We start from the raw sequence: 14,239 nt of genomic DNA, 5'->3' as shown, positions 1-14,239 counted from the left end.
TTAGCTTTCATTATTTGAATAGTATTTGAAAAAAATGCACAAAGGGACCTCAGACTATGAAATTGTCACTTTCCTCTGCTAGTGCTACTAGTTTTGTGCTGCTAAATGACAAAGCGAAGTAAACTTTGATTGAATTGATATACAGAGCTTATTATTCCATGTGAGAATTTCATCTGTCATCATTATCTCCATGGTGATTCTGAATGGAGCTGACAAAATGATTAGTTTTATTTCAAGTTCTCGAAACCTTTTTGTTTGAATGACAGCTAAAGAATGAATATTTAGATGCAAATAACATCCAAAACATTATTTTAAGTGTAATAGTTTTGGCAATTATGTTTATTGGAATCTATTATGGTCTTAAATATTGTGATGTCTTTTACTTATGCAGGGCAGAAATCCTAAAATAATGCCAGGGATATATGGTTGAGTGTTAGGGCTCACACTCATCTGCGTTTAAATTGGAGGAGAGCAATCAGATAAAAAAATCGGATTGCACCCTGAGTGATGTTATTGAATGATTATGTGCTCATCTGAGATTTTTTTCTCAGATCGGATTGGGCTGAGAAAAAAAATCGCAACGAGCTGTGAGTAGACAAGACTCGCCAATGGGTGAAAGAAATAAATTGCAGGTCACACAGACCATTATATATGTATTTGTCTAGTGTGCTCAATATCTGGGTATGATATCTCTGCCTTATATTCAACACTTTCCTTTGAATGTTTATATTTTGATGCCCCTATGTGATATGTATATTATAATCTATGAGCATATATATACCACATTGATGGTTTCCTTGCCCTTCATACATGCCAACATCTAAGATGGCGCGTCCTTGCACGTTATGCACACTACGCTGCCATCTTGCCAACATCGCTCAATAATGACAGGATACTAAAATCACAGGGGATTTCCCTCTGACTCGCGCCGTCATTGTGAATGCCTGAAGCAAGTTGGCATCCGGGGTGTGCAATGCCTGCACATGCGCCAAGTTGAAACGCCAAATAGAAGACAGCGGTGAGGGTACCTACTTAGAGTGGAAGTGACACCCAGTGAATTACAGCCACCTGAGGAAGCCCACGCAAAACACACTTTGGGGCTGTAAGCAGAGCTGATTTGCACAGGATAGTGATGGGTAAGATGAACCCTTCTATATACTAAGAGATGTGCTGATTGTTGTGCTTCCAGTTTATATAACTTAATCTATGATCTTAGTAGTGGGATATTGGTGTTTAGGTTAATCCTGTTGGTTACATGTCATATAATGATATTTATTACCATACATTATGTACACTGTGTTCCAAATTATTATGCAAATAATATTTTCTCAGATTTTCCCAAATTACCTATATGAATTGCAGTCATTGTAATTTTCCAGTCAAATAACTATTAGAGTACAATTGAAAGTTTTTTGTACAAACTGCCTATGATAACAGTATATTTTTAAAAAAATAAAACACTCAAACTGCATGTTCCAAATTATTATGCAGAGCAGAGTTTTCAACCTTTTCATTTTAATAAAGAACAAAAAGATGGTCATTTTTGAAATTATAAGCATTAGCAGGTTATTACAAACTGAAATCAAACAGTTTTCAACTCAAAACTTTATTCTAGGTGATGTAACATTTGCACACAGGACCCCTTGTTCGAAAGGAGCTTCTGAACTCTCTCATTCATTGAATTTGTCAGATTTTGGATGGTTTCTGCTTCAATTGTTTTGCATGAGGACAGAATACCCTCCCAGAGCTGTTGCTTAGATGTGAACTGCCTCCTGCCATCATAGACACTCCTTTTGATGATGCTCCAGAGGTTCTGAATGGGGTTGAGGTCAGGGGAGCATGGGGGCCACACCATAAGTTTGTCCCCTTTTATGCCCACAGCAGCCAGAGATGCAGATGCGTTATGTGCAGCATGAGACGGGGCATTATCATGCATGAAAATGATCTTGCTGCGGAATGCACGGTTCTTCTTTTTGAACCATGGCAGGAGATGCTGTTTGAGAAACTCCACATACATTATGGAGTTCATCTTTACCCCTTCAGGGATCCTAAAAGGGCTGACAATCTCTCTCCCCATGATTCCAGCCCAAAACATTACTTCACCTCCTCCTTGTTGGCGCCGTAGCGGTGTTTGCATGGGGTGTCCATCAACCAGCCATCCTCCACTCCATCTATATGGACCATCGAGATCATTTCATGCATGATAATGCCCCGTCTCATGCAGCACATAACACATCTGCATCTCTGGCTGCTGTGGGCATAAGAGGGGACAAACTTATGGTGTGGCCCCCATGCTCTCCTGACCTCAACCCCATTCAGAACCTCTGGAGCATCATCAAAAGGAGTGTCTATGATGGCAGGAGGCAGTTCACATCTAAGCAACAGCTCTGGGAGGGTATTTGGTCCTCATGCAAAACAATTAAAGCAGAAACCATCTAAAACCTGACAAATTCAATGGACGAGAGAGTTCAGAAGCTCCTTTCGAACAAGGGGTCCTATGTGCAAATGTTACATCACCTAGAATAAAGTTTTGAGTTGAAAACTGTTTGATTTCAGTTTGTAATAACCTGCTAATGCTTATAATTTCAAAAATTACCATTTTTTTGTTCTTTATTAAAATGAAAAGGTTGAAAACTCTGTTGTGCATAATAATTTGGAACATGCATTTTGAGTGCAGTTTGAGTGTTTTATTTTTTTAAAACTATACTGTTTTCATAGGCAGTTTGTACAAAACCCTTTCAATTGTACTCTAATAGTTATTTGACTGGAAAATTACAATGACTGCAATTCATATAGGTAATTTGGGAAAATCTGAGAAAATATTATTTGCATAATAATTTGGAACACAGTGTATATGTCTGATATAAGCACTTGATTTATGCACTAGCACTTTATGAACTGATCCCTCAAGCTTGTGAATAGTGTTGAGCCACCCCCGTAGTGTTCGAGTTCGGTTCGGTTCGTCGAACACCCGTATGTTCGCCGAACTGTTCGTCGAACTGTTCGTCGAACACCGTTGAACACCGTTAAAACCAATGGCAGGCAAACAAAAACACATAGTAACACAAAGAAAACACCTTCAAAGGTGTCCAAAAGCTGACAAACTGCTCAGAAGACACAACTAACACATGGAAAAGTGACAAGTACATATAGTCATGTGAAAAGAAAAGAGGTGGAGGAGTAAAAGGAGGGGGAGACACAGATATAGGCATGTCATGCCCTTCTAAAACCAAAAAAGTGCGAAGCCAACACGGCCAGTCCGTTCCTGCCCGTGCGACCTCCGTGTCGCCGGGTTTGTGCCAGAGCTGCGGTGGACCCTCACGGCCAGCGCCCCTCTCCCAATACTGGTTCCTGTCCGCAGGTGGGTCGAGTGAGCCCCCCTGCGGTGGAGGCAGGTCTAAGCTTTTAAATTTAAATTGTCTCTCTAATTTGAATGAATACACTTGAAATCCTTTTACAAGGATCTATTGGAGGGCAAGTCTCATGCCAGCAGCCGCATAATTCCAGCTCCAGTAGCGTCCACTAAAGCTGCTGCAGTTAAAATGCTTTTATAAGGATCGAGCTCGACGGTCCACCGCAAGGCGTCCTACCGCAAGTCCCAGCCCCTATGCATTGGGGTGCCTCCCCGATGGTCTTCACTGAGTGTCCCGGGGGCCTGAACCATTTCCTTTGAAAAAATTAAGTCTCCAAACTACAGGTGGTGTAGCTTGCTTAACAGCTGGGATAATCCGCTGACTAGCAGACACTGCTACTAGGCACAAAGTATTTCCTGGGCTAGATGCAGTTAAAAATTTGTAATTAGATACTCTCGTTGGATGCTGAGAAAGCACTCCATAGAGTCTCCTGGCACGCCATATATTATTCCCTTAAAAAGCTTTGGGTAGGGGACCGGGGGACCCTTTTATATGCAAAATCACGGCCCTGTATCGCAATACGTCACCGTCTCATGCTGCACATAACACATCTGCATCTCTGGCTGATATGGGCATAAAAGGGGACAAACTTATGGTGTGACCCCCATGCTCCCCTGACCTCAACCCCATTCAGAACCTCTGGAGCATCATCAAAAGGAGTGTCTATGATGGCGGGAGGCAGTTCACATCTAAGCAACAGCTCTGGGAGGGTATTCTGTCCTCATGCTAAACAATTGAAGCAGAAACCATCCAAAACCTGACAAATTCAATGAATGAGAGTGTTCAGAAGCTCATTTCGAACAAGGGGTCCTATGTGCAAATGTAACATCACCTAGAATAAAGTTTTGAGTTGAAAACTGTTCGATTTCAGTTTCTAATAACCTGATAATGCTTATAATTTAAAAAATGACCATTTTTTTGTTCTTTTTTAAAATGAAAAGGTTGATCGAAGAGTGTGGGGGATCTAATAGTGTGGCAGCCCAGTAGTCAGGATTACTTCGAATTCTAACAATCTGAGGGTCATGTTGCAGGTAGTGCAGCAAGAAGGAACTCATGAGTCTTGCGCATCTAGGAGCCCCAAAATTATTTTCCGGGCAAGATGCAGCTAAAAATTATTATTAATTTGAAAGCTGGTGGAGCTTAGTATAGATGGCCTAATAGAATCAGTACTGCAAACTGCTGTAAGGCCCAAATTATTTTCCAGGCAAGATACAGATAAACATGATTAGTAATTTTAAAGCTTAAAACGGTTGGTGAGGTGATTTTAACAAATCATCAAGCTTTTACTCTCCCCAGGATGACACAGGGGTAGAAAAGTCATTTTGGATCCATGATTTGTTCAGCTTTATGAACGTGAGCCTGTCTACATTATCAGTGGAGAGCCGCATGCGCTTATCTGTCAGCACACCACCAGCAGCGCTGAACTCATGTTCAGACAGAACGCTGGCTGCGGGGCATGACAAGATCTCCAAGGCGTAAGTGGCGAGCTCCAGCTATTTATCCAGATTGAAAGCCCAAAAAGAGCAAGGGTCCAGTGACACAGTCATGGCTTCAATGTTTACTTGGAGATACTCCTGTACCATCATCTCTAGGCGTTGACTACGTGTCAGACTTCTTGTCTCCTGTAATAAACTTGAGAAACAAAGAGTTTTTTTTGTAGGCATAAAAAAATCAAATTTTATTACAACATTTAAAAGTACATATAGAAAGTACGATAAAAAGTGACAGTGTATAGATGGTAGCAAAAAAATCACTGAAAAAGACAGCAAGTTGTAAGAATCTCCATGATCCCAAAATTCAAAAGGCAGAATGATGCATACAATAGAACAGGTAATAAGACTATTTAATAATATAGGTCATATGTGTATATATTGCTGCATATCAAACATATCCATAGATACACTCCAAAATAGAAGGGTAATGGCTGCCAGAGAAAGGGATTCCCAGATGGAAAAACTCTTATATATTGTTTAAGTCATATTACCCAGTGGGAAGCCGGACATAGATCAGTGAGAATAGACGCGCAGTGGCAAGCCCCACTGCTACCATCTATACACTTCTATACTACTTCTTTGAGAAGTAGTGCCGACTGGGCATCTGGTACTGGGGCACTGCGACGGACATAAGGTCTCGAAAATCCTCTGTGTCCACCAGGCGGAAAGGAAACCTTTCTGTAGCCAAGAGCTTGCAGATGGTGAAATTCAACCTCTTAGCTTTGTCATGGCTAGGAGGAAATGGTATTTTACTTGTCCACATCTGAGGGACCGAGGGCTGGCTGTTGTACTTAGACTGGGTTGAGAAGGGTGTCCCCGGCAAACTGCCGGTTTGTGAGGAAGGTGCAGGCGGACATGTTAGGTTGCCTTGATCCAAAGGTGGTGCTATCGATGTCGGACAGCGCTCAAAACCAGCTGGTGTTTCCACCTCCAAAGAAAATGATGACCTGCCAATTACGCTGGCTGTTGCGGGTAAAGAGGCGGCAGGTCTGCGTCCCAAAACAGGTGTGACTGCTGTCCCCCCAGTCACAGAGGATGAAGAGGCCACGGATGCACAAGATGTGGTAGACGGTGGTTGGCCCGGCCGGCTAGGCTGCATTGTAGCACAGTGAGCTTCCCACTGCAACTTATGCTTCATATCCATGTGCCGGTTCATGCATGAAGTACTCAAACTATGCATTTTTTGGCCTCTACTTAGCTTTTGCTGACAAATGTTACAGATAAAACTAGTTGGGTCATCTTTATCGATCTGAATAAATGCCCAGGCTATGCAAGGCTTAGCAGCCATGCCACCTGAAGAGCCACCACGACTTTGGGTCAGAGGCAGAGTTGTGCTTGAGGATGCAGTTGTTGACGTGCTTCCAATACTACGTCTCTGTCCAGGAAGGCGCAACCTGACCTCGTCATCACTAGCATCCTCCTCCACCTCCTCTGCTGACCTCATCTCTTGGCTGACTGTGGGTTGACAGTAAGTGGGATCTCCAACCTTGTCATCATCACCTTGTGTGTTATCACACCCGTCGTCCTCAGAGCCAACCTCTTCCTGCCCTGACAAAAAACTAAAGTTGTCACTCCAATCAGGTATTTGAGTCTCATCATCGTCTTCCTCATTGTCTCCACCAACAGGAGTTACAGTTTGGGAATGAGGGTCTACATTATGGTCAGAACCTTCTGCGTCTGGTCCTGGATCCGACTCATAAAGATTGTGGGCATCAGTGCAGATCATTTCCTCGTCTGGATTCACAGAAGCTCTGGAGCCGACCTCTGATTCCCAGGCTATAGTATGAGTAAACAGCTCTGCAGACTCAACCATCTGTTCTACCCCATACTCAGACGGGCAGCTGGAGACTTGGGAGCTGTGAGGAAGCAAGTGCGATTGTGGTGACACCTCTGAGGACTGGAGTATTTGTAATGTTGAAGTTGAGGTGGAGGAGAGCCCACTTAAAGGAGGACTTGATATCCGTTGAAGCACCTGCTGTTTTTGTGCCTCATCTGGAATTTGTAGCGATTGGCGTGGCCGTAAGAAAGGAATCTTATCACATTGTCCACTAAAAGAAGTAGACATCTTAGTTTGGCTGGAAGATGGTCTTTCTTCTGCAGATGTTACTGTTGCTTTAACACCTACCCCACGGACACAACCTTTTTTTCCCTTCCCAACATGCCTATTCCCATTTCCACCAGCAGCAGGCCTTTTTCCACTCATTTTGGTGGTTAACTAATTTACAACTCTGGAGTTGTTGTCACAAAAAACAATGGATGGGAACCGAGCAGAGCTGAGTGGCCAAACTGTGGTATTAGCCCAAAAGTATTGGCTGGGTTAGATGCAGATAAAAATTATTTTGAATTTGCAACCTGCTGGAGGTTAGTATAGATGGACTAATAGAACAAGTCCCACACATTGCTAGAAGCCAAAATAGCTTTTCAGAGCTAGATGCAGAAAAAAATTCTTTTGAATTTGCAACCTGATGGAGGTTAGTATAGATGGACTAATAGAACTAGTCCCACACACTGCTAGAAGCCAAAATATTTTTTCAGAGCTAGATGCAGAAAAAAATGATATTGAATTTTCAACCTGATGGAGGTTAGTATAGATGGACTAATAGAACAAGTCCCACACATTGCTAGAAGCCGAAATAGTTTTTCAGAGCTAGATGCAGAAAAAAATTATATTGAATTTGCAACCTGATGGAGGTTAGTATAGATGGACTAATAGAACAAGTGCCACACACTGCTAGAAGCCGAAATAGTTTTTCACAGCAAGATGCAGAAAAAAATTATATTGAATTTGCAACCTGATGGAGGTTAGTGTAGATGGAATAATAGAACAAGTCCCACACACTGCTACAAGCCGAAATATTTTTTCAGAGCTAGATGCAGAAAAAAATTATATTGAATTTGCAACCTGATGGAGGTTAGTATAGATGGACTAATAGAACAAGTCCCACACACTGCTACAAGCCGAAATATTTTTTCAGAGCTACATGTAGAAAAAAATGATATTGAATTTGCAACCTGGTGGAGGTTAGTATAGATGGACTAATAGAACAAGTCCCACACACTGCTACAAGACAAAATAGTTTTTCAGAGCTAGATGCAGAAAAAAATTAGGTTGAATTTGCAACCTGGTGTAGGTTAGTATAGATGGACTAATAGAACAAGTCACACACACTGTTGCAAGCTGAAAGATTTTTTCAGAGCTAGATGCAGAAAAAAATTAGATTGAATTTGCAACCTGGTGGAGGTTAGTATAGATGGACTAATAAAACAAGTCCCACACACTGCTACAAGCCGAAATATTTTTTCAGAGCTAGATGCAGAAAAAAATTATATTGAATTTGCAACCTGATGGAGGTTAGTATAGATGGACTAATAGAACAAGTCCCACACACTGCTAGAAGCCGAAATAGTTTTTCAGAGCTAGATGCAGAAAAAAATTATATTGAATTTGCAACCTGATGGAGGTTAGTATAGATGGACTAATAGAACAAGTCCCACACACTGCTACAAGCCGAAATATTTTTTCAGAGATAGATGCAGAAATAAATTATATTGAATTTGCAACCTGATGGAGGTTAGTATAGATGGAAAAATAGAACAAGTCCCACACACTGCTGGAAGCCAAAATAGCTTTTCAGAGCTAGATGCAGAATAAAATTATATTGAATTTGCAACCTGGTGGAGGTTAGTATAGATGGACTAATAGAACAAGTCCCACACACTGATAGAAGCCGAAATATTTTTTCAGAGCTAGATGCAAAAAAAAATTAGATTGAATATGCAACCTGGTGGAGATTAGTATAGATGGACTAATAGAACAAGTCCCACACACTGCTACAAGCCGAAATAGTTTTTCAGAGCTAGATGCAGAAAAAAATTCTTTTGAATTTGCAACCTGATGGAGGTTAGCATAGATGGACTAATAGAACAAGTCCCACACACTGCTAGAAGCCGAAATATTTTTTCAGAGCTAGATGCAGAAAAAAATGATATTGAATTTTCAACCTGATGGAGGTTAGTATAGATGGACTAATAGAACAAGTCCCACACATTGCTAGAAGCCAAAATAGTTTTTCAGAGCTAGATGCAGAAAAAAATTATATTGAATTTGCAACCTGATGGAGGTTAGTATAGATGGACTAATAGAACAAGTCCCACACACTGCTAGAAGCCGAAATAGTTTTTCAGAGCAAGATGCAGAAAAAAATTATATTGAATTTGCAACCTGATGGAGGTTAGTGTAGATGGACTAATAGAACAAGTCCCACACACTGCTACAAGCCAAAATATATTTTCAGAGCTAGATGCAGAAAAAAATTATATTGAATTTGCAACCTGATGGAGGTTAGTATAGATGGACCAATAGAACAAGTCCCACACACTGCTAGAAGCCAAAATAGTTTTTCAGAGCAAGATGCAGAAAAAAATTATATTGAATTTGCAACCTGATGGAGGTTAGTGTAGATGGACTAATAGAAAAAGTCCCACACACTGCTACAAGCCGAAATATTTTTTCAGAGCTAGATGCAGAAAAAAATTATATTGAATTTGCAACCTGATGGAGGTTAGTATAGATGGACTATTAGAACAAGTACCACACACTGCTACAAGCCAAAATATTTTTTCAGAGCTACATGTAGAAAAAAATGATATTGAATTTGCAACCTGGTGGAGGTTAGTATAGATGAACTAATAGAACAAGTCCCACACACTGTTGCAAGCTGAAAGATTTTTTCAGAGCTAGATGCAGAAAAAAATTAGATTGAATTTGCAACCTGGTGGAGGTTAGTATAGATGGACTAATAAAACAAGTCCCACACAATGCTACAAGCCGAAATATTTTTTCAGAGCTAGATGCAGAAAAAAATTATATTGAATTTGCAACCTGATGGAGGTTAGAATAGATGGACTAATAGAACAAGTCCCACACACTGCTAGAAGCCGAAATAGTTTTTCAGAGCTAGATGCAGAAAAAAATTATATTGAATTTGCAACCTGATGGAGGTTAGTATAGATGGACTAAAAGAACAAGTCCCACACACTGCGACAAGCCGAAATATTTTTTCAGAGCTAGATGAAGAAATAAATTATATTGAATTTGCAACCTGATGGAGGTTAGTATAGATGGACTAATAGAACAAGTCCCACACAATGATAGAAGCCGAAATATTTTTTCAGAGCTAGATGCAGAAAAAAATTAGATTGAATTTGCAACCTGGTGGAGGTTAGTATAGATGGACTAATAGAACAAGTCCCACACACTGCTAGAAGCCGAAGCCCAAATATTTTTTCAGAGCTAGATGCAGATAAAATTTATTTTGAATTTGCAACCTGCAGGAGGTTGGTATAGATGGACTAATAGAACAAGTCCCACACACTGCTAGAAGCCAAAATATTTTTTCAGAGCTAGATGCAGAAAAAAATTATATTGAATTTGCAACCTGATGGAGATTAGTATAAATGGACTAATAGAAGAAGTCCAACACACTGCTAGAAGCCGAAAAATATTTTCAGAGCTAGATGCAGAAAAAAATTATATTGAATTTGCAACCTGATGGAGGTTAGTATAGATGGACTAACAGAACAAGTCCCACACACTGATAGAAGGCGAAATATTTTTTCAGAGCTAGATGCAGAAAAAAATTAGATTGAATTTGCAACCTGGTGGAGGTTAGTATAGATGGACTAATAGAACAAGTCCCACACACTGCTAGAAGCCGAAGCCCAAATATTTTTTCAGAGCTAGATGCAGATAAAATTTATTTTGAATTTGCAACCTGCTGGAGGTTAGTATAGATGGACTAATAGAACAAGTCCCACACACTGCTAGAAGCCAAAATATTTTTTCAGAGCTAGATGCAGAAAAAAGTTATATTGAATTTGCAACCTGATGGAGATTAGTATAAATGGACTAATAGAAGAAGTCCAACACACTGCTAGAAGCCGAAAAAGTTTTTCAGAGCTAGATGCAGAAAAAAATTATATTGAATTTGCAACCTGATGGAGGTTAGTATAGATGGACTAATAGAACAAGTCCCACACACTGATAGAAGCCGAAATATTTTTTCAGAGCTAGATGCAGAAAAAAATTAGATTGAATATGCAACCTGGTGGAGATTAGTATAGATGGACTAATAGAACAAGTCCCACACACTGCTACAAGCCGAAATATTTTTTCAGAGCTAGATGCAGAAAAAAATTATATTGAATTTGCAACCTGATGGAGGTTAGTATAGATGGACTATTAGAACAAGTACCACACACTGCTACAAGCCAAAATATTTTTTCAGAGCTACATGTAGAAAAAAATGATATTGAATTTGCAACCTGGTGGAGGTTAGTATAGATGGACTTATAGAACAATTCCCACACACTGTTGCAAGCTGAAAGATTTTTTCAGAGCTAGATGCAGAAAAAAATTAGATTGAATTTGCAACCTGGTGGAGGTTAGTATAGATGGACTAATAAAACAAGTCCCACACACTGCTACAAGCCGAAATATTTTTTCAGAGCTAGATGCAGAAAAAAATTATATTGAATTTGCAACCTGATGGAGGTTAGTATAGATGGACTAATAGAACAAGTCCCACACACTGCTAGAAGCCGAAATAGTTTTTCAGAGCTAGATGCAGAAAAAAATTATATTGAATTTGCAACCTGATGGAGGTTAGTATAGATGGACTAAAAGAACAAGTCCCACACACTGCTACAAGCCGAAATATTTTTTCAGAGCTAGATGAAGAAATAAATTATATTGAATTTGCAACCTGATGGAGGTTAGTATAGATGGACTAATAGAACAAGTCCCACACACTGATAGAAGCCGAAATATTTTTTCAGAGCTAGATGCAGAAAAAAATTAGATTGAATTTGCAACCTGGTGGAGGTTAGTATAGATGGACTAATAGAACAAGTCCCACACACTGCTAGAAGCCGAAGCCCAAATATTTTTTCAGAGCTAGATGCAGATAAAATTTATTTTGAATTTGCAACCTGCTGGAGGTTAGTATAGATGGACTAATAGAACAAGTCCCACACACTGCTAGAAACCAAAATATTTTTTCAGAGCTAGATGCAGAAAAAAATTATATTGAATTTGCAACCTGATGGAGATTAGTATAAATGGACGAATAGAAGAAGTCCAACACACTGCTAGAAGCCGAAAAAGTTTTTCAGAGCTAGATGCAGAAAAAAATTATATTGAATTTGCAACCTGATGGAGGTTAGTATAGATGGACTAACAGAACAAGTCCCACACACTGATAGAAGGCGAAATATTTTTTCAGAGCTAGATGCAGAAAAAAATTAGATTGAATTTGCAACCTGGTGGAGGTTAGTATACATGGACTAATAGAACAAGTCCCACACACTGCTAGAAGCCGAAGCCCAAATATTTTTTCAGAGCTAGATGCAGATAAAATTTATTTTGAATTTGCAACCTGCTGGAGGTTAGTATAGATGGACTAATAGAACAAGTCCCACACACTGCTAGAAGCCAAAATATTTTTTCAGAGCTAGATGCAGAAAAAAATTATATTGAATTTGCAACCTGATGGAGATTAGTGTAAATGGACTAATAGAAGAAGTCCAACACACTGCTAGAAGCCGAAAAAGTTTTTCAGAGCTAGATGCAGAAAAAAATTATATTGAATTTGCAACCTGATGGAGGTTAGTATAGATGGACTAATAGAACAAGTCCCACACACTGATAGAAGCCGAAATATTTTTTCAGAGCTAGATGCAGAAAAAAATTAGATTGAATATGCAACCTGGTGGAGATTAGTATAGATGGACTAATAGAACAAGTCCCACACACTGCTACAAGCCGAAATATTTTTTCAGAGCTAGATGCAGAAAAAAATTAGATTGAATTTGCAACCTGGTGGAGGTTAGTATAGATGGACTAATAGAACAAGTCCCACACACTGCTAGAAGCCGAAGCCCAAATATTTTTTCAGAGCTAGATGCAGATAAAATTTATTTTGAATTTGCAACCTGATGGAGGTTAGTATAGATGGACTAATAGAACAAGTCCCACACACTGCTAGAAGCCGAAATATTTTTTCAGAGCTAGATGCAGAAGAAAATTATATTGAATTTGCAACCTGATGGAGATTAGTATAAATGGACTAATAGAACAAGTCCCACACACTGCTAGAAGCCGAAATAGTTTTTCAGAGCTAGATGCACAAAAAAATTATATTGAATTTGCAACCTGATGGAGGTTAGTATAGATGGAATTATAGAACAAGTCCCACACACTGCTAGAAGCCGAAATATTTTTTCAGAGCTAGATGCAGAAAAAAATTATATTGAATTTGCAACCTGATGGAGATTAGTATAAATGGACTAATAGAACAAGTCTCACATACTGCTAGAAGCCAAAATAGTTTTTCAGAGCTAGATGCAGAAAAAAATTATATTGAATTTGCAACCTGATGGAGGTTAGTATAGATGGAATTATAGAACAAGTCCCACACACTGCTAGAAGCCGAAATATTTTTTCAGAGCTAGATGCAGAAAAAAATTATATTGAATATGCAACTTGATGGAGGTTAGTATAGATGAACTAATAGAACAAGTCCCACACACTGCTAGAAGCCGAAGCCCAAATATTTTTTCAGAGCTAGATGCAGATAAAATTTATTTTGAATTTGCAACCTGATGGAGGTTAGTATAGATGGACTAATAGAACAAGTCCCACACACTGCTAGAAGCCGAAATATTTTTTCAGAGCTAGATGCAGAAGAAAATTATATTGAATTTGCAACCTGATGGAGATTAGTATAAATGGACTAATAGAACAAGTCCCACACACTGCTAGAAGCCGAAATAGTTTTTCAGAGCTAGATGCACAAAAAAATTATATTGAATTTGCAACCTGATGGAGGTTAGTATAGATGGAATTATAGAACAAGTCCCACACACTGCTAGAAGCCGAAATATTTTTTCAGAGCTAGATGCAGAAAAAAATTATATTGAATTTGCAACCTGATGGAGATTAGTATAAATGGACTAATAGAACAAGTCTCACATACTGCTAGAAGCCGAAATAGTTTTTCAGAGCTAGATGCAGAAAAAAATTATATTGAATTTGCAACCTGATGGAGGTTAGTATAGATGGAATTATAGAACAAGTCCCACACACTGCTAGAAGCCGAAATATTTTTTCAGAGCTAGATGCAGAAAAAAATTATATTGAATATGCAACTTGATGGAGGTTAGTATAGATGGACTAATAGAATGATGCTATGCCCAAAAGGTCTTACTTCACTAGGTGCAGTAAAAAAATTTGTATTCTATACACAGGTGGTGTAGCTTGCAACACAGATAGTC

Source organism: Phyllobates terribilis, unplaced genomic scaffold, assembly GCF_046119375.1.
Source record: "Phyllobates terribilis strain yellow unplaced genomic scaffold, ASM4611937v1 Scaffold_11__3_contigs__length_659146591, whole genome shotgun sequence".
In the NCBI taxonomy this organism is placed as follows: Eukaryota; Metazoa; Chordata; class Amphibia; order Anura; family Dendrobatidae; genus Phyllobates; species Phyllobates terribilis.
Note: the sequence above shows the minus strand (reverse complement) of the source record.